The sequence below is a fragment of the Scyliorhinus torazame genome, chromosome 3 (assembly GCF_047496885.1).
Source record: "Scyliorhinus torazame isolate Kashiwa2021f chromosome 3, sScyTor2.1, whole genome shotgun sequence".
In the NCBI taxonomy this organism is placed as follows: Eukaryota; Metazoa; Chordata; class Chondrichthyes; order Carcharhiniformes; family Scyliorhinidae; genus Scyliorhinus; species Scyliorhinus torazame.
In genome coordinates this window covers 294,949,050-294,968,079 of record NC_092709.1, presented here as the reverse complement: position 1 = coordinate 294,968,079, position 19,030 = coordinate 294,949,050, and the positions used below count along the sequence as shown (strand labels likewise).

Below are 19,030 nucleotides of genomic sequence, written 5' to 3'. Positions count from 1 at the left end.
TTTATGTTAACATTTCTGCATGGCTCATTCTGTAACCTCCTTACCCCAAGTTCTGTGTTTCTGTGACTGGCTGTTGTGCATTCTACTCTTTCCTTTGCTCCACCATTGATACTTTCAACTGTTTAGTCAGGCACTCTGTTATTCCCTCCTCAAAGCCCTTTGCTACACGATTCCCCATCCTCTTAACCCATTTTGTTCTTTGGCTATATTTCTATTTTTTGTTTGACTACACCTCTGGAGAGCTTTGGGATTTTTTTGCTATCTTGCAGCAGATATATTAATGTAAGTTGTTGATTTTTGAGTCTGGAAAATCAAATGTGAGCAGAATTTTGGAAAAGAACAAATCAAAATGCAGAATAAACATTGTTGGTGGCTGGATAATATGTTCTGGGCAGTTAGCTTTAACGTCAGCTTGGATTTGCAGACAGACTGAAAATGCCTGTTATGAAGAGGACTTTAAGCATTGGAATAAATGTAATGAACAGTCATAGGATAGTAATAGATTTCAGGGGAACATAGGCTGGTAAAAAGGGCAGACGTAATGGCAAATAAAATTTAACGGATAAGTGTGAAGGAGTGTATTTTGATGGGAAGAATGAGGAGAGGCGATATAAACTAAAAGGTACAATTTTACTGAGAGAGGAATAGCTGGACCTGGGGATGTAATGCACAAAGTTTTGGAAGTGAGTGGGAAGTTGAGACAGCTGGTAAAAAGCATATAATAACTTCCAAAAGGGGATCGGATATATTCGAGAGAAATTGTACGGCTATTGATGAAATAGCATGGGAGTGGGACTAATTGAGTTGACACAATACTGTACTGGAGACTGAAAAAGCAGGTCAGGTCAGACGATTGGGCAGAATATAAAGAACAGCAAAGAATTACAAGATTAATAAGGGGGGAAATATCAGAATATGAGAGAAAGCTACCTAGAAAGAGTTACTATAGATCAGGAAATAATTCACAAAGTGAGCATTGGTCCTATGGAAAGTGAAATGAGGAATTAATACACCCCCACATCTTCCAAACTCCAGAGAATATGATCCTAACTGACTCGATCTCTCCTCATACGTCAGTCCTGACATCCCAGAAATAAGTCTGGTAAACCTTCGCTGCATACCCTCCTTAGCAAGAACATCCTTCCTAAGATAAGGGGACCAAAACTGCACATACTATTCCAGGTGTGGCTTCACCAAGGCCCTGTATAACTGCAGCAAGACATCCCTGCACCTGTACTCTAATCCTCTCGCTATGAAGGCCAATATACCATTTGCCTTGGCCACCTGCTGTACCTGCATGTTTACTTTCAACGACTGCGTACAAGAACACCCAGGTCCTGTTGCATATTCCCCCCTCAAACTATAGCCATTCAGTTAATCTGACCTCTTGTTTTTACTACCAAAGTGGATAACCTCCCATTTATCCGCGTTCTACTGCATCTGCTATGCATTTGCCCACTCGCTCAACTTGTCCAACTCACACTGAAACATCTCCTCTTCCCCCTCACAGCTCATGCTCCCACCCAGCTTTGTGTCATTGCAAATTTGGAGATATTACATTTAGTTCCTCATCTAAATCATTGTAAAATGATTAGCTGGATCCTGGCACTGATCCTTGCAGTACCCCACTAGTCACTGCCTGCCACTTGCAAAAAGACCAGTTTATTCCTGATCTTTGTTTATTGTGTGCCAACCAGTGTTCTAGCCGTCTCAATACACTACTCCCGATCCCACGTGCTTTAATTTTACAAGCCTTATGTGGGACCTTGTTGAAAGCCTTCTGAAAGTCCAAATAAACCACATCCACGGGCTCCCTCTCATCAAATCTACTAGTTGCATCCGTGAAGAATTCCAGTAGATTTGTCAAGCATTATTTCCCTTTCGTACATCTCTGCTGACTGACTGACCCTGTCACTGTTTTCCAAGTGCTCTGCTATTAAATCTTTTATAATGGACTCTAGTATTTTCCCCACTACTGACGTCTGGCTGACTGGTCTATAATTCCCTGTTTTCACGCTACCTCTCTTTTGAAATAGTGGGGTTACATAAGCAACCCGTTAATCCGTAAGAACTGTTCCAGCATCAATAGAATCTTGGAAGATGACCACTTGCATGCTTAATTTAAGTACTCTGGGGTGTAGATTATCAGGCTCTGGGGATTTATCTGCCTTCAATCCCATCCATTTCCCTACTAATATTGACAGAACCAAAGTATGTATTTAGTTTGTCAGCCATTTCTTTGTTCCCCATTATAAATTCCCTTGTTTCTGACTGTAAGAGACCTACATTTGTCTTCAATCCTTTTCTCATCACATATCTTTAGAAGCTTTTACAGTTAGTTTTCATGTTCCCTGCAAGCTTGGGAGAGCATTTCGGTGACGGTGACCACAACTCCTTGACCGTTACCATAGTAATGGAGAGGGATAGGAACAGACCGTATGGGAAGGTATTTAATTGGCGGAGGGGAAATTATACTGCTGTTAGACAGGAGCTGAGGAGCATAAAGTGGGAACAATAGTTCTTGGGGAAATGCACAACAGTAATGTGGGGGTTGTTTAAGGAGCACTTGCGGTGAGTGCTGGATAGTTTTGTCCCACTGAGACGTGGAAGGAATGGTAAGGTGAAGGAGCCTTGGATGACAAGAGAAGTGGAGCTTCTAGTCAAGAGGAAGAAGGAAGCTTGCGTAAGGTTGAGGATGCAAGGATCTGGCACGCCTCTAGAGAACAAGAACAAAGAAAATTACAGCACAGGAACAGGCCCTTCAGCCCTCCCAGCCTGCGCCGATCCAGATCCTTTATCTAAATCTGTCTTCTATTTTCCAACGATCTACTTCCCTCTGTTCCCTGCCCGTTCATATATCTGTCCAGATGCATCTTAAATGATGCTATCATGCCCGCCTCTACCACCTCCGCTGGCAAAGTGTTCGAGGCACCCACCACCCTCTGCGTAAAAAACTTTCCACGCACATCTCCCTTAAACTTTCCCCCTCTCACCTTGAAATCGTGACCCCTTGTAATTGACAGCCCCACTCTTGGAAAAAGCTTGTTGCTATCCACCCTGTCCATACCTCTCATAATTTTGTAGACCTCAATCAGGTCCCCCCTCAACCTCCGTCTTTCCAACGAAAACAATCCTAATCTACTCAACCTTTCTTCATAGCTAGCACCCTCCATACCAGGCAACATCCTGGTGAACCTCCTCTGCACCCTCTCTAAAGCAACTATATCCTTCTTGTAATGTGGCGACCAGAACTGCACGGAGTATTCCAAATGTGGCCTAACCAAAGTCCTATACAACTGTAACATGACCTGCCGACTCTTGTACTCAATACCCCGTCTGATGAAGGCAAGCATGCTGTATGCCTTGTTGACCACTCTATCGACCTGCGTTGCCACCTTCAGGGTACAATGGACCTGAACTCCCAGATCTCTCTGTACATCAATTTTCCCCAGGACTCTTCCATTGACCGTATAGTCCGCTCTTGAATTAGATCTTCCAAAATGCATCGCCTCGCATTTGCCTGGATTGAACTCTATCTGCCATTTCTCTGCCCAACCCTCCAATCTATCTATATTTTGCTGTATTCTCTGACAGTCCTCGCTATATGCAACTCCACCAATCTTAGTATCATCTGCAAACTTGCTCATCAGACCACCGATACCTTCGTCCAGATCACAAATAACAGTGGTCCGAGCATGGATCCCTATGGAACACCACTAGTCACCTTTCTCCATTTTGAGACACTCCCTTCCACCACTACTCTCTATTTCCTGTTGCCCAGCCAGTTCTTTATCCATCTAGCTCGTACACCCTGAACCCCATACGACTTCACTTTTTCCATCAACCTGCCATGGGAAACTTTATCAAACGCCCATGTATATGACATCTACAGCCCTTCCCTCATCAATGAACTTTGTCACTTCCTCAAAGAATTCTATTAAGTTTGTAAGACATGACCTTCCCTGCACAAAACCATGCTGCCTATCACTGATAAGTCTATTTTCTTCCAAATGTGAATAGATCCTATCCCTCAGTATCTTCTCCAACAGTTTGCCTACCACTGATGTCAAGCTCGCAGGTCTATAATTCCCTGGATTATCCCTGCTCCCCTTCTTAAACAAAGGGACAACATTAGCAATTCTCCAGTCGTCCGGGATCTCACCCGTGCTCAAGGATGCTGCAAAGATATCTGTTAAGGCCCCAGCTATTTCGTCCCTCACTTCCCTCAGTAACCTGGGATAGATCCCACCGGGCCTGGGGACTTGTCCACCTTAATGCCTCTTAGAATACCCAAAGCGTCCTCCTTCCTTATGCCGACTTGACCTAGAGTATTTAAACATCCATCCCTAGCCTCAACATCCGTCATGTCCCTCTCCTTGGTGAATACCGATGCAAAGTACTCATTAAGAATCTCACCCATTTCCTCTGACGCATAAATTCCCTCTTTTGTCTTTGAGTGGGCCAATCCTTTCTTTAGTTACCCTCTTGCCCCTTATGTATGAATAAAAGGCTTTGGGATTTTCCTTAACCCTGTTAGCCAAAGATATTTCATGACCCCTTTTAGCCCTCTTTATTGCACGTTTGAGATTTGTTCTACTTTCCCGATATTCCTCCAAAGATTCCATCAGTTTTAAGTCGCCTAGATCTTATGTATGCTTCCTTAGCTAGTCTCACAATTCCACCAGTCATCCATGGTTCCCTAATCTTGCCATTTCTATCCCTCATTTTCACAGGGACATGTCTGTCCTGCACTCTAATCAACCTTTCTTTAAAAGACTTCCACATTTCAAATGTGGATTTACCCTTAAACAGCTGCTCCCAATCCACATTCCCTAGCTCCTGCTGAATTTTGTTATACTTGACCTTGCCCCAATTTAGCATTCTTCCTTTCGGACCACTCTCGTCTTTGTCCATGAGTATTCTAAAACTTATGGAATTGTAATCGCTATTCCCAAAGTAATCACCGACTGAAGCTTCAACCACCTGGCCGGGATCATTCCCCAATACCAGGTCCAGTATGGCCCCTTCCCGAGTTGAACTGCTCTTAAAAAAAACTCTCCTGGATGCTCCTTACAAATTCTGCTCCATCTGCGCCTCCAACACTACACGAGTCCCATTCAATGCTGGGGAAGTTAGAATCTCCCATCATGACCACCCTATTGCTCCTACATTTTTCTGTAATCTGTCTACATATTTGTACCTCTACTTCACGCTCGCTTTTGGAGGCCTGTAGTAAAGTCCCAACAATGTTACTGCACCCTTCCTATTTCTTAGCTCTACCCATATTGCCTCAGTGCTCGAATCCGCCATCGTGCCCTCCTTAATCACAGCTGTGATATCATCTCTGACCAGTAATCCAACTCCTCCACCCCTTTTACCTCCCTCTTTATCCCTCCTGAAGCATTTATACCCTGGGATATTTAGTTGCCAGTCTTGCCCTTCCCTCAACCAAGTCTCAGTAATACAAACAACATCATATTCCCAGGTACTAATCCAAGCCCTAAGTTCATTTGCTTTACCTGCTACACTTCTCGCATTGAAACAAATGCACCTCAGACCACCTGTCCCTTTGCTCGTCCCCGTCTACTCTTCCCCTTAGTCACATTGAGTTTATTATCTAGTACCTTACTGGCTTTAGTTGCTGCCTCTTTACTGACCTCTAACTTCCTAATCTGGTTCCCATCCCACTGCCACATTAGTTTAAAACCTCCCCAACATTGTTAGCAAAAGCACCCCCTACGACATTGGTTTCATTCCTGCCCAGGTGTAGACCATCCGATTTGTAATGGTCCTACCGCCCCCAGAACCGGTTCCAATGTCCAAAAAATCTGAACCCCTCCCTCCTGCATCATCTCTCAAGCCACGTATTCATTCTGACTATTCTTGAATTTCTACTCGGACTGTCTCGTGGCACTGGTAGCAATCCTGAGATTACTACCTTTTGAGGTCCTACTTTTTAACTTATCTCCTAACTCCCTAAATTCTGATTGTAGGACCTCATCCCGTTTTCTATCTATATCGTTGGTGCCTACATGCACCACGACAACTGGCTGTTCACTCTTCCCCCTTCAGTATGTCCTGCAGCCAATCTGAGACATCCCTGACCCGTGCACCCGGGAGGCAACATACCATTCGGGAGTCTCGTTTTCGACCACAGAAACGCCTGTCTACTCCCCTTACGATTGAATCCCCTATGACTATAGCCCTGCCAGTCTTTTTCCCGCCCTTCTGTGCAGCAGAGCCAGCCACGGTGCCATGAGACTGGCTACTACTGCCTTCTCCTGGTGAGTCATCTCCCCCAACAGTATCCAAAACGGTATACCTGTTTTGGAGGGAGATGACCACCGGGGACACCTGCACTGCCTTCCTGCTCTTTCTCTGACTTTTGGTCACCCATTCCCTGTCTCCCTCACCAATCCTAATCTGCGGTGTGACCAACTCACTGAACGTGCTATCCACGACCTCCTCAGCATCGCGGATGCTCCAAAGTGAGTCCATCCGCAGCTCCAGAGCAGTCATGTGGTCTAACAGGAGCTGCAGCTGGACACACTTCCCGCACATGAAGGAGTCGGGGGCATCGGCCGCGTCCCTGAACTCCCACATTGAGCACGAGGAGTATAACACGGGTCTGGGATCTCCTGCCATTTTTATACTTTACCGTAACTGATTACAAATGTAATATCAAATAATGAATAAGTGAAAGGAATAAAGATTTTACTTGCTAATCACAATACTTACCAACACACGAAGAGTTAAATTTCTCCCAGCTGCTGCTAATTGGAGCACTTTCCTTACCAGCCAATCAGGTCACTGCTTTTCTGTGATGTCACTGTTCAAGGTAAGTTTTTAAAGAGGAAAACTTACCTTCCCAACAGACCCCTGGCCACTGCTCCCGCCGAAAATCTGAAGGCCGCTTCTCCGGCAGCTGTGTCCCCACCGCTCTCCTCGCGCTCTTTTATCTTGTGTCCCCGCCGCTCTTTTATCCTGTGGCCCCGCCGCTCTTTTATCCTGTGGCCCCGCCGCTCTCCTTGCGCTCTTTTATCCTGTGTCCCTGCAGCTCTCCTCGTGCTCCACGCTCTTTTATCCTGTGTCCCTGCCGCTCTCCTCGAGCTCTTTTATCCTGTGTCCCCGCCGCTCTCCTCGTGCTCTTTCACTGAGTCTCCGCCGCTCTCCTCGCGCTCTTTCATTGAGTCTCCGCCGCTCTCCTCGCGCTCTTTCACTGAGTCTCCGCCGCTCTCCTCGCGCTCTTTCACTGAGTCTCCGCCGCTCTCCTCGCGCTCTTTCACTGAGTCTCCGCCGCTCTCCTCGCACTCTTTCACTGAGTCCCCGCCGGTAAAAATAAAACACTTAGCCAGCAACCACTGGGCCCCACACGAGAACAGCAATCAGCTGTTATGGGTCTGTGCAAACAATTTAAATCTTTACTACTTACCCAGCAGTCACTCTGTCCTCACTCCGACCGGATTCAGCTGGAAACTCCCAACAGTAAGTTTTTAAAAATATTTACTCCCCTTCTCAGCAAGCACTCACATAGCAACCACTGCGCCCCACACAATAACACCTCTGGGAAAAGAAAAACTACTTACCAGTCACCAGGGTTACAAGGTAGCCAGGAAGGAACTCAAAAATGGACTTGGGAGAACTGGAAGGGGGCATGAAAAAGGCCTGGCGGGAAGGATTAGGCGAAACCCTAAGCCATTCTACATTTATGTGAGAGATAAGAGGATGATCAGAGTGAGAGTAGGGCCGATCAGGGATAGTGGAGGCAACTTGTGCCTAGAGTCTGAGGAGATGGGGCGGCCCTAAATGAATATTTTGCTTCAGTATTCACCAGAGAAAAGGACCTTATTGCTCATGAGAACAGTGTGAACCAGGTTAACAGACTCGAAAAGGTTGATATTAAGAAGGAGGATGTGCTGGAAATTTTGAAAAGCATCAGGATAGATAAGTCCCCTGGGCCTGATGGGATATACCCAAGGTTACTATGGGAAGCGAGGGAGGAGATTGCTGCGCCGTTGGCGATGATCTTAACATCTTCACTCTCCACTGGAGTAGTACTGGAGAGTGAGGACGCACAGTAGCATGGTGGTTAGCACAATTGCTTCACAGCTCCAGGGTCCCAGGTTCGATTCCCAGCTTGGGTCACTGTCTGTGCGGAGTCTGCACGTTCTCCCCGTGTGTGCGTGGGTTTCCTCCGGGTGCTCCGGTTTCCTCCCACAGTCCAAAAATGTGCAGGTTAGGTGGATTGGCCATGCTAAATTGCCCTTAGTGTCCAAAATTGCCCTTAGTGTTGGGTGGGGTTACTGGGTTATGGGGATAGGGTGAAGGTGTGGGCTTGGGTAGGGTGCCCTTTCAAAGAGCTGGTGCAGACTCGATGGGCCGAATGGCCTCCTTCTGCACTGTAAATTCTATGTTATGATTGGAGGGAGGCGAATGTTGTTCCCCTGTTCAAGAAAGGAAGTAGGAAAATTCCTGGGAATTACAGACCCATCAGTCTTACGTTTGTGGTGAGCAAATTATTGGAAAGGATTCTGAGAGATAGGATTTATGATTATTTCAAAAAACATTGTTTGATTAAAGATAGTCAGCATGGCTTTGTGAGGGGCAGGTCATGCCTCACAAGCCTCATTGAATTCTATGAGGATGTGACGAGACACATTGATGATGGTCGAGTGGTAGATGTGGTGTATATGGATTTCAGTAAGGCATTTGATAAGGTTCCCCGTGGTAGGATCATTCAGAAAGTTAGGGAGCATGGGATACAGGGAAATTTGGCTGTCTGGATACAGAATTGGCTGGCCGAAAGAAGACAGCGAGTGGTGGTGGATGGAAAGTATTCTGCCTGGAGGTCGGTGACCAGTGGTGTCCCGCAGGGATCTGTTCTGGGACCTCTGCTCTTTGTAGTTTTTATAAATGACTTGGATGAGGAAGTGGAAGGATGGGTTAGTAAGTTTGCCAATGACACTATGGTTGGGGGAGTTGTAGATCGTGTTGAGGGCTGTTGCAGGTTACAACAGGGCATTGACAGGATGCAGAGCTGGGCTGAGAAGTGGCAGATGGAGTTCAACCTAGATAAATGTGAAGTGATTCGTTTTGGAAGGTCAAATTTGAATGCTGAATACAGGGTTAGAGGCGTATGGTGTATTGGCTTTCATTAACATGGGGGATTGAGTTTAAGAGCAGTGAGGTTTTGCTGCAGCTTTACAAAATCCTAGTTAGACCACGCTTGGAATATTGTGTCCAGTTCTGGTTGCCTCATTATAGGAAGGATGTGGATGCTTTGGAGAGGGTACAGAGGAGATTTACCAGGATGCTGTCTGGAATGGTGGGCATGTCTTATGAAGAAAGATTGAGGGAACTAGGGCTTTTCTCACTGGAGAGAAGAAGGAAGAGAGGTGACTTGATAGAGGTGTACAAGGTGATGAGAGGTGTGGATAACCAGAGACTTTTCCCCAGGGTGGAAATGGCTGTCACGAGGGGTCATAGTTTTAAGGTGATTGGGGGAAGGTATAGGGGAGATGTCAGAAGTAGGTTCTTTACACAGAAACTGGTGGGTGTGTGGAATACACTGCCGGCAGAGGTGGTGGAGTCTGAGTCATTAGGGACATTTAAGCGACTCTTGGACATGCATGCACATGGACAGCAGTAAATTGAAGGGGTGTAGGTTAGGTTGATCCTAGATTAGGATAAATGGTTGGCACAACATTGTGGGCCGACGGGCCTGTACTGTGCTGTACTGTCCTATGTTCTATAAGCTTACTCTCATACATGTTTCTCTTAATCAATCCCTTTGTCCTTCTTGCTGAATTCTAAGCGGCTCCGATCTTCCGATCTGCTTTTTTTCTGGCCAATTTGTATGCTTCTTCCTCAGATCTAATACGATCTTTAATTTCCTTGTAAGCCATGGTTTGGCCACCTTTCCCATTTTATTTTTACGCCAGACAGGAATGAACAGTTGTTGAAGTTCACCCATGTACTCTTTGAACGTTTGCCATTGCCTATCAACTGTCATCCCTTTAAGTAACATTCCCCAATTCATCATAGCCAATTTGCACCTCATACCACCGTAATTTATTTTATTTGGATTCAGGATCCTAGTCTCCGTAACAACTGCGTCTCTCTCCACCTTGATAAAAAATTCTATCATATTATGGGCGCTTATCCCCAAGGGGCCTTGCAAAACCTGACTGCCAATTATTTCTTTCCCATTACATAATACCCAGTCTAGGATGACCTGTTCTCTAATTGGTTCCTCAACGTATTTGTCCAGAAAACCATCCCATAAGCACTCCAGGAATTCTTCCTCTGCGGTATTGTTACGAATTTGATTTTCCCAATCTATATGTAGATTAAAGTTGCCCATAATTACACGTGTTCCATCATCGCATACATCTCTAATTTCCTGTTTAATGGATTGGATTTTGTTTATTGTCATGTGTACCAAGGTACAGTGAAAAGTATTTTTCTGCGAGCAGCTCAACAGATCATTAAGTACATGAAAAGAAAAGGGAATAAAAGAAAATACATAATGGGGCAACACAAGGTACACAATGTAACTACATAACACCAGCATCGGGTGAAGCATACAGGGGTGTAGTGTTAATGAGGTTAGTTAATAAGGTTGTTTAGGAGTCTGATGACAGTGGGGAAGAAGCTGTTTTTGAATCTGTTCATGCGTGTTCTCAGACTTTTGTATCTCCTGCCAGATGGAAGAAGTTGGAAGAGTGAGTAAGCCGGGTGGAAGGGATATTTGATTATGCTGCCCGCTTTTCCCAGGCAGCAGGTGGTGTAGGTGGAGTCAATGAATGGGAGGCAGGTTCGCGTGATGGACAGGACTGTGTTCACGACTCTGAGTCAACTCTAATGTCATCGCTAACATCCACCACTACAGTCTTGAGTGTTTATGTAAATTCCTACTAATGTTTTTTTCCCTTGGGAAGAAGACAGAAAGCAGGAAACTACATGGCAGTTAGCTTAATATCTGTCATAAGGAAATGCTGGAAGCTATTATTGAAGATGTTATGGCAGGGCACTTAGAAAAATTCACGGCCATCAGGCAGTTTAAAAAAAATGTTGTAGTACCCAATTTATTTTTTCTAATTAAGGGGCAATTTAGCGTGGCCAATCCACCTACCCTGCACATCTTTGGGTTGTGGGGGCGAAACCCACACAAACACGGGGAGAATGTGCAAACTCCACACGGAGAGTGACCCAGAGCCGCGATCGAACCTGGGACCTCGACGCCGTGAGGCAGCAATGCTAACCACCGTGCTGCTCCGCCATCAGGCAGCATTAACATGGTTTTGTGAAAGGGATATCATGTTTAACCAATTTATCGGAGTTCTTTGAAGGAGTCACGTGTGTTGTGGATAAAGGTGAACCGGTGGATGTACTGTACTTAGCTTTCCAGGTGAGGTGCCACATCAAAGGTTATTGCAGAACATATAAACTCATGGTGTAGGGGGCAACATATTGGCATGGATAGAAGATTGGCCAGCTAACAGGAAGCAGAGAGTAGGCATAAATAGGTCATTTTCTGATTGGTGGGATGTAACAAGTAGTATGCTACAGGGATTAGTGCTGGGACATCAACTTTTTACAATTTATATAAATGACTTGGATGTAGGGACCGAAGGTATGGTTGCTAAATTTGTTGATGATACAAAGATAAGTAAGAAAGTAAGTTGCGAAGAGGACAATGGGACCACAAGGGGACATGGATAGGATAAGTGAATGGGAAAAGTTCTGGCAAATGAAGTATAATGTGAAAATGTTAATTTTGGCAGGAAGGCTTTTTCCCAGGGTAGAGGGGTCAATTACTAGGGGGCATAGGTTTAAGGTGCGAGGGGCAAGGTTTAGAGGAGATGTACGAGGCAAGTTTTTTTACACAGAGGGTAGTGGGTGCCTGGAACCCACTGCTGGAGAAGGTGGTGGAAGCAGGGATGATCGTGACGTTTAAGGGCCATCTTGACAAATACATGAATAGGATGGGAATAGAGGGATGCGATCCCCAGAAGTGAAGAAGATTTTAGATTAGACGGGCAGCATGGTCGACACGGGCTTGGAGGGCCAAAGGGCCTGTTCCTGTGCTTTACGTTTCTTTGTTCTTTGTAAGATTAAAAAATAAGCATATTATCTAAATGATGAGGTGGAGATGCTGGCGTTGGACTGGGGTGGGCAAGTAAGAAGTCTTACAACACCAGATAAATGTCCAATAGGTTTGTTTCGAATCACTAGCTTTCGGAGTGCAGCTCCTTCGTCAGGTGAGTGATTCGAAACAAACCTGTTGGACTTTAACCTGGTGTTGTAAGGCTTCCTACTGTATCTAAATGATGAGAGATTGCAGAGTTCTGAGGTGCCAAGGGATCAAGTGCCCTAGTTCATGAATCGCAAATGGCTAGTATGCAGGTACAGCAAGTAATTTGGAAAACTCATGGAATGTTATTGTTTATTGTGAGGGGAGTTGAATATAAAGGTATGGAGATTATGCTTCAGTTATACAGGATACTGGTGCAACCACATCTGGAATACTATGTACAGTATTGGTCTCCTTACAATATGAACAATCAGTATCTTGTATGAAAACAGTTGCGGCTTTTTTGAGAAATATTTTCCAGTTTTACCCTGCAGGAACCTGATGGAAAACTGCCCACATATATTTCACTCCAAACCATAATACATCTGATTTTCAGTGGATCAGGCTGATTTGAAACATACCCAAATGTGAAAGCTGTAATGTGCCATTCAGGCCCCTAGAGATGTATAAGCTGATTCAACTTTTACAGCAGTGATGTGAAGTAATATACTTATAATCAACTAAGTTTAGACAAAAGATATGGATAGTGACTCTCATGTCTGAGGCAAAATTAAAAGAACACAGGTAACTGTTCCCTTGTAATATTTTAAATTATATAAGTATTACAACACCAGGTTAAAGTACAGCAGGTTTGTTTCGAATCACTAGCTTTCAGAGCGCAGCTCATTCATCAGGTGAGTGAAATTATGTGGCAGTTTAGATGGCTGCTAATTCTCATTTAACGAGCACCACAATTTTGCTTGCTTAAAAAAAAATAGTGGTTTGGATTAAATGCATCACGTGGTGTGATACTGAGACATATAAAGGAACCCCAGTCTGTTCTGTGCTAGCTAAGAGTTTTCAAACATGGCAGTGGAAAGGGGCATTGCAATTGATTTCAGTGGGGAAAGAAGATAAAATGCCACTGCTGACCCCAGCCATGATTCCTGCTTGAAATTGGCATGAAGGCTGAAAAGTGGACTACTTCTGATTTCCTCCGTAGTTGAATAACCTGCTGGTGGCCATTACCTATTAGTATACATATGTAAAAAGGGTTTTCTCTGGGTGCAACGTTTTTGTCCCACAAGTCCCGAAAGACATGCTTTTTAGATGAATTGGACATTCTGAATTCTCCCTCTGTGTACCCGAACGGGCACTAGAGTGTGGCGACTAGGGGCTTTACACAGTAACTTCATTGCAGTGTTAATATAAGCCTACTTGTGACACTAATAAAGATTGTTATTACTATTATTTAAGGAAGGATATAGACACAATAGAAGCAGAGAAGGCATACCGAATTAACAAAGAACTAAAATAAACCAAGCATTGCCAAGTTGTCTGAGGAAAGGTTCAAGAGGCTTGTACTTACTGGAGTTTAAAAGAGTCAAGAGTAATCATTGAAACATATAGGGCGCGATCCTCCAGCGCAACGTGGCCATTGAAAGCCTGGAGCCCCCGCTTGGAGACCTTGGGCGAGCATCACAAACGGGGACCAGACAGAATGGCACTCGTGGGGATCCCCAAGGGGATCAGGGGTTCCCAGCTGCCTGCCCTTTGGGCAGGGTGTGCCCTGGCACTGCTGGTGCCACCTGATACCTTGGAGTGCCAGTCTGGCACCTTGGTAGTGCCACTTGGGTGCCAGCTTTGTACTGCCTTGGTGTTCAGATGGCACTTCGAAAGTGTCAAGCTGGCAATTTGTTGCACATGCTCGATTGGGTCGGGATTGCCGGGCGTGGGTGTTGGGGGCCTCCCATATTGCGTTCCAGCTTGGGGGAGGGGGTGAGTAATTTGGGGCCACGGATATCGGGATGCCATTTTTAAATGGCATCCCGATCTCTGCTACAACTGGGAGTTCCGACTAGCAGGGCTTCCCATTATAAAAAGAACGGGACTATGTGCGGCCTCTGCCACATGTTCCCCGTTCAGGCCCCTTATTCAACACAAGTGTTTCTCGGTACTGCCGAGTGCAGGAAACGCGGCTAAGTGTGCTCGCTTTGGGACTTTGTTCCCTTTTGGGAAGATTGCGCTCAGAAGTTCTTGAGGATCTTGACAGGGTGGACATGGAGAGTATGTTTCCTCTTGTGGGAGGATCCAGAATTAGGGATCTCTGTTTAAGAATAAGGGGTCGCTCATTTAAGACAGATGAGTAGAATTTTTTTCTCAGAGGTTAGTGAGTCTTTGCAGTTCACTTCTCAAGGGGCAGTGGAAGCAGAGTCTTCGTTTTCGAGGCAGAGACAGATATATTTTTGATAGTTAAGGGAGTGAAATATTATTGGGGATGGTGGAAGGTTACAATTAGATCATACAAGGTCCTGTTCAATGGTAGAGAAGGGCCAAATGTCTACTCCTCCTAATTTGTATGTTCTTGCGAAGGCCTCTTTATGTTGAATCAGTCTGTGACACTAGACTAGGAGAAAAGATGGCAAATGACAAAAATTGGCTGGGCAAAGGAGTTACAAAGGAAAGAAACTCATTAGTTCGCTGCCACTTGAGAGTCATGCAGCTGGTCTTGAGACAAAAGCAGTGCTTTTGACTGCTTGACTAAGTCGGAACAATTTTTCCATCTTTGTAGCAACAACGCGACTGTAAGAAGTGAGCCAAGGATCCATATTTTGACGTGTCTGTCACATCCAACTTTTAGTTCTTCTGGTGGACTAGTTAGCTTGCAGATGCACCCTTTAAATCTTTCGTACTGCCATTACTGTGGTTTTCTGCAAAACTTTGGTCTTGGCTTTGACCCAACTACAGTGGCTATCCACCTCCACTGTGTAATGTTAGTGTCTACTGCTCTGCATCAATTGGCAAGCAACGTTAAATCACAAAATGTCATCATCTGTAAATGGCTGGTGCCAGTGCCTTAGCAGCAGCATTGACCAGTTGATCATTGATTGTTGTGCTGCTTTGCATGTTCTGTATTGTACACACCAGACTGCTTTTCTTAGCCATGGTTAACATTACAGGTTGAGCATCCTTTTTCCGAAATGCTTGGGGCTGAGTGTGTATTGGATTTCAGAATATCAAGTGATAATGCGCATGTCCGGCGGGTTGGCTTTGGGACCTGTGTATTGTCCAGAACCCTCCCAGAGCCTTATGGGATTTCCCACTATTGATGTTACGTCGGCACTTGAAAATAAATTTCATAGAATTTACAGTGCAGAAGGAGGCCATTCAGCCCATCGAGTCTGCACCGGCTCTTGGAAAGAGCACCCTACCCAAGATCCACACCTCCACCCTATCCCCATAACCCAGTAGCCCCACCCAACACTAAGGGCAATTTTGGACACTAAGGGCAATTTAGAATGGCCAATCCACCTAACCTGCACATCTTTGGACTGTGGGAGGAAACCGGAGCATCTGGAGGAAACCCACGCACACGGGGAGGATGTGCAGACTCCGCACAGACAGTGGCCCAAGCCAGAATCGAACCTGGGACCTTGGAGCTGTGAAGCAATTGTGCTATCCACAATGCTACCGTGCTGCCCTAAGTGCGGATTTTGGAATTTTCTGGCTTTTGGAATTTTGGATAAGGGAATTATAGAATTTAGAGTGTAGAAGGAGGCCTTTCGGCCCATCGAGTCTGCACTGGCCCTTGGAAAGAGCACCCTACTTAAGCCCACGCCTCCACCCTATCCCCGTAACTCAATAACCCCACCTAACCTATTGGACACGAAGGGGCAATTTTGCATGGCCAATCCACCTAACCTGCACATCTTTGTGGGAGGAAACCGGAGCACCCGGAGTAAACCCACGCTGACACTGGGAGAAAGTGAAAACTCCACACAGACAGTCGCCCGAGGCCGGAATTGAACCCGGGTCAAAGAACAAAGAAATGTACAGCACAGGAACAGGCCCTTCGACCTTCCAAGCCCGTGCCGACCACGCTGCCCGACTAAACTACAATCTTCTACACTTCCTGGGTCCGTATCCCTCTATTCCCATCCTATTCATGTATTTGTCAAGATGCCCCTTAAATGTCACTATCATCCCTGCTTCCACCACCTCCTCCAGCAGCGAGTTCCAGGCACCCACTACCCTCTGTGTAAAAAAACTTACCTCGTACATCTACTCTAAACCTTGCCCCTCGCACCTTAAACCTATGCCCCTAGTAATTGACCCCTCTACCCTGGGGAAAAGCCTCTGACTATCCACTCTGTCTATGCCCCTCATAATTTTGTAGACCTCAATCAGGTTGCCCCTCAACCTCCATCGTTCCAGTGAGAACAAACCGAGTTTATTCAACCGCTCCTCATAGTTAATGCCCACCATGCCAGGCAGCATTCTGGTAAATCTCTTCTGCACCCTCTCTAAGGCCTCCACATCCTTCTGGTAGTGTGGCGACCAGAATTGAACACTATACTCCAAGTGTGGCCTAACTAAGGTTCTATACAGCTGCAACATGACTTGCGAATTCTTATACTCAATGCCCCGGCCAATGAAGGCAAGCATGCCGTATGCCTTCTTGACTACCTTCTCCACCTGTGTTGCCCCTTTCAGTGACCTGTGGACCTGTACTCCTAGATCTCTCTGACTTTCAATACTCTTGAGGGTTCTACCATTCACTGCATATTCCCTCCCTGCATTAGACCTTCCAAAATGCATTACCTCACATTTGTCCGGATTAAACTCCATCTGCCATCTCTCCGCCCAAGTTCCAAACAATCTAAATCCTGCTGTATCCTCTGACAGTCCTCATCGCTATCCGCAATTCCACTAACCTTTGTATCGTCTGAAAACTTACTAATCAGACCAGTTACATTTTCCTCCAAATCATTTATATATACTACAAACAGCAAAGGTCCCAGCACTGATCACTGCGGAACACCACTGGTCACAGCCCTCCAATTGGAAAAGCATCCTTCCATTGCTACTTTTTGCCTTCTATGACCTAGCCAGTTCTGTATCCACCTTGCCAGCTCACCCCTAATCCTGTGTGACTTCACTTTTTGTACTAGTCTACCATGAGGGACCTTGTCAAAAGCCTTACTGAAGTCCATATAGACAACATCCACTGCCCTACCTGCATCAATCATCTTTGTGACCTCCTCGAAAAACTCTTATCAAGTTAGTGAGACACGACCTCCCCTTCACAAAACCATGCTGCCTCTCACTAATACGTCCATTTGCTTCCAAATGGGAGTAGATCCTGTCTCGAAGAATTCTCTCCAGTAATTTCCTATCACTGAAGTAAGGCTCGCCGGCCTGTAGTTCCCTGGATTAACCTTGCTACCCTTCTTAAACAGAGGAACAACATTGGCTATTCTCCAGTCCTCCGGGACATCACCTGAAGACAGTGAGGTTCCAAAGATTTCTGTCAAGGCCTCAGCAATTTCCTCTCCAGCCGCCTCCAGTATTCTGGGGTAGATCCCATCAGGCCCTGGGGACTTATCTACCTTACTATTTTTTAAGCCGCCCAACACCTCGTCTTTTTGGATCTCAATGTGACCCAGGCTATCTACACACCCTTCTCCAGACTCAACATCTACCAATTCCTTCTCTTTGGTGAATACTGATGCAAAGTATTCATTTAGTACGTCGCCCATTTCCTCTGGCTCCACACATAGATTCCCTTGCCTATCCTTCAGTGGGCCAACCCTTTCCCTGGCTACCCTCTTGCTTTTTATGTACGTGTAAAAAGCCTTGGGATTTTCCTTAACCCTATTTGCCAATGACTTTTCGTGACCTCTTCTAGCCCTCCTGACTCCTTGCTTATGTTCCTTCCTACTTTCCTTATATTCCACACAGGCTTCGTCTGTCCCCAGCCTTTTAGCCCTGACAAATGCCCCCTTTTTCTTTTTGACGAGGCCTACAATATCTCTCGTTTTCCAAGGTTCCCGAAAATTGCCGTATTTATCCTTCTTCCTCACAGGAACATGCCGGTCCTGAATTCCTTTCAACTGACACTTGAAAGCTTCCCACATGTCAGATGTTGATTTGCCCTCAAACATCCGCCCCCAATCTAGGTTCTTCAGTTCCCGCCTAATATTGTTATAATTAGCCTTCCCCCAATTTACACATTCACCCTAGGACCACCCTTATCCTTGTCCACCAGCACTTTAAAACTTACTGAATTGTGGTCACTGTTCCCGAAATGCTCCCCTACTGAAACTTCTACCACCTGGCCGGGCTCATTCCCCAATACCAGGTCCAGTACTGCCCCTTCCCTAGTTGGACTGTGTACATATTGTTTGAAGAAGCCCTCCTGGATGCTCCTTACAATCTCTGCCCCGTCTAAGCCCCTGGCACTAAGTGAGTCCCAGTCAAAATTGGGGAAGTTGAAGTCTCCCATCACCACAACCCTGTTGTTTTTACTCTTTTCCAAAATCTGTCTACCTATCTGCTCCTCTCTCTCCCGCTGGCTGTTGGGAGGCCTGTAGTAAACCCCCAACGTTGTGACTGCACCCTTCTTATTCCTGATCTCTACCCATATAGCCTCACTGCCCTCTGAGGTGTCCTCCCGTAGTACAGCTGTGATACCCTCCCTAACCAGTAGCGCAACTCCACCACCCCTTTTACATCCCCCTCTATCCTGCCTGAAACATCTAAATCCTGGAACGTTTAGCTGCCAATCCTGCCCTTCCCTCAACCAGGTATCTGTAATGGCAACAACATCATAGTTCCAAGTACTAATCCAAGCTCTAAGTTCATCTACCTTACCCGTAATACTTCTTGCATTAAAACATATGCACTTCAGGCCACCAGACCCGCTGTGTTCAGCAACTTCTCCCTGTCTGCCCT

At 45.7% G+C, this 19,030-nt stretch overlaps 1 protein-coding gene across 2 annotated transcripts in view; it reads left to right on the top strand.

Moving 5' to 3' along the window:
- The window catches only part of LOC140409179 (mothers against decapentaplegic homolog 4), a 140,809-nt gene that overhangs the window by 107,299 nt on the left and 14,480 nt on the right, over window positions 1-19,030 (top strand). The gene's annotated exons all lie outside the window — the stretch shown is intronic.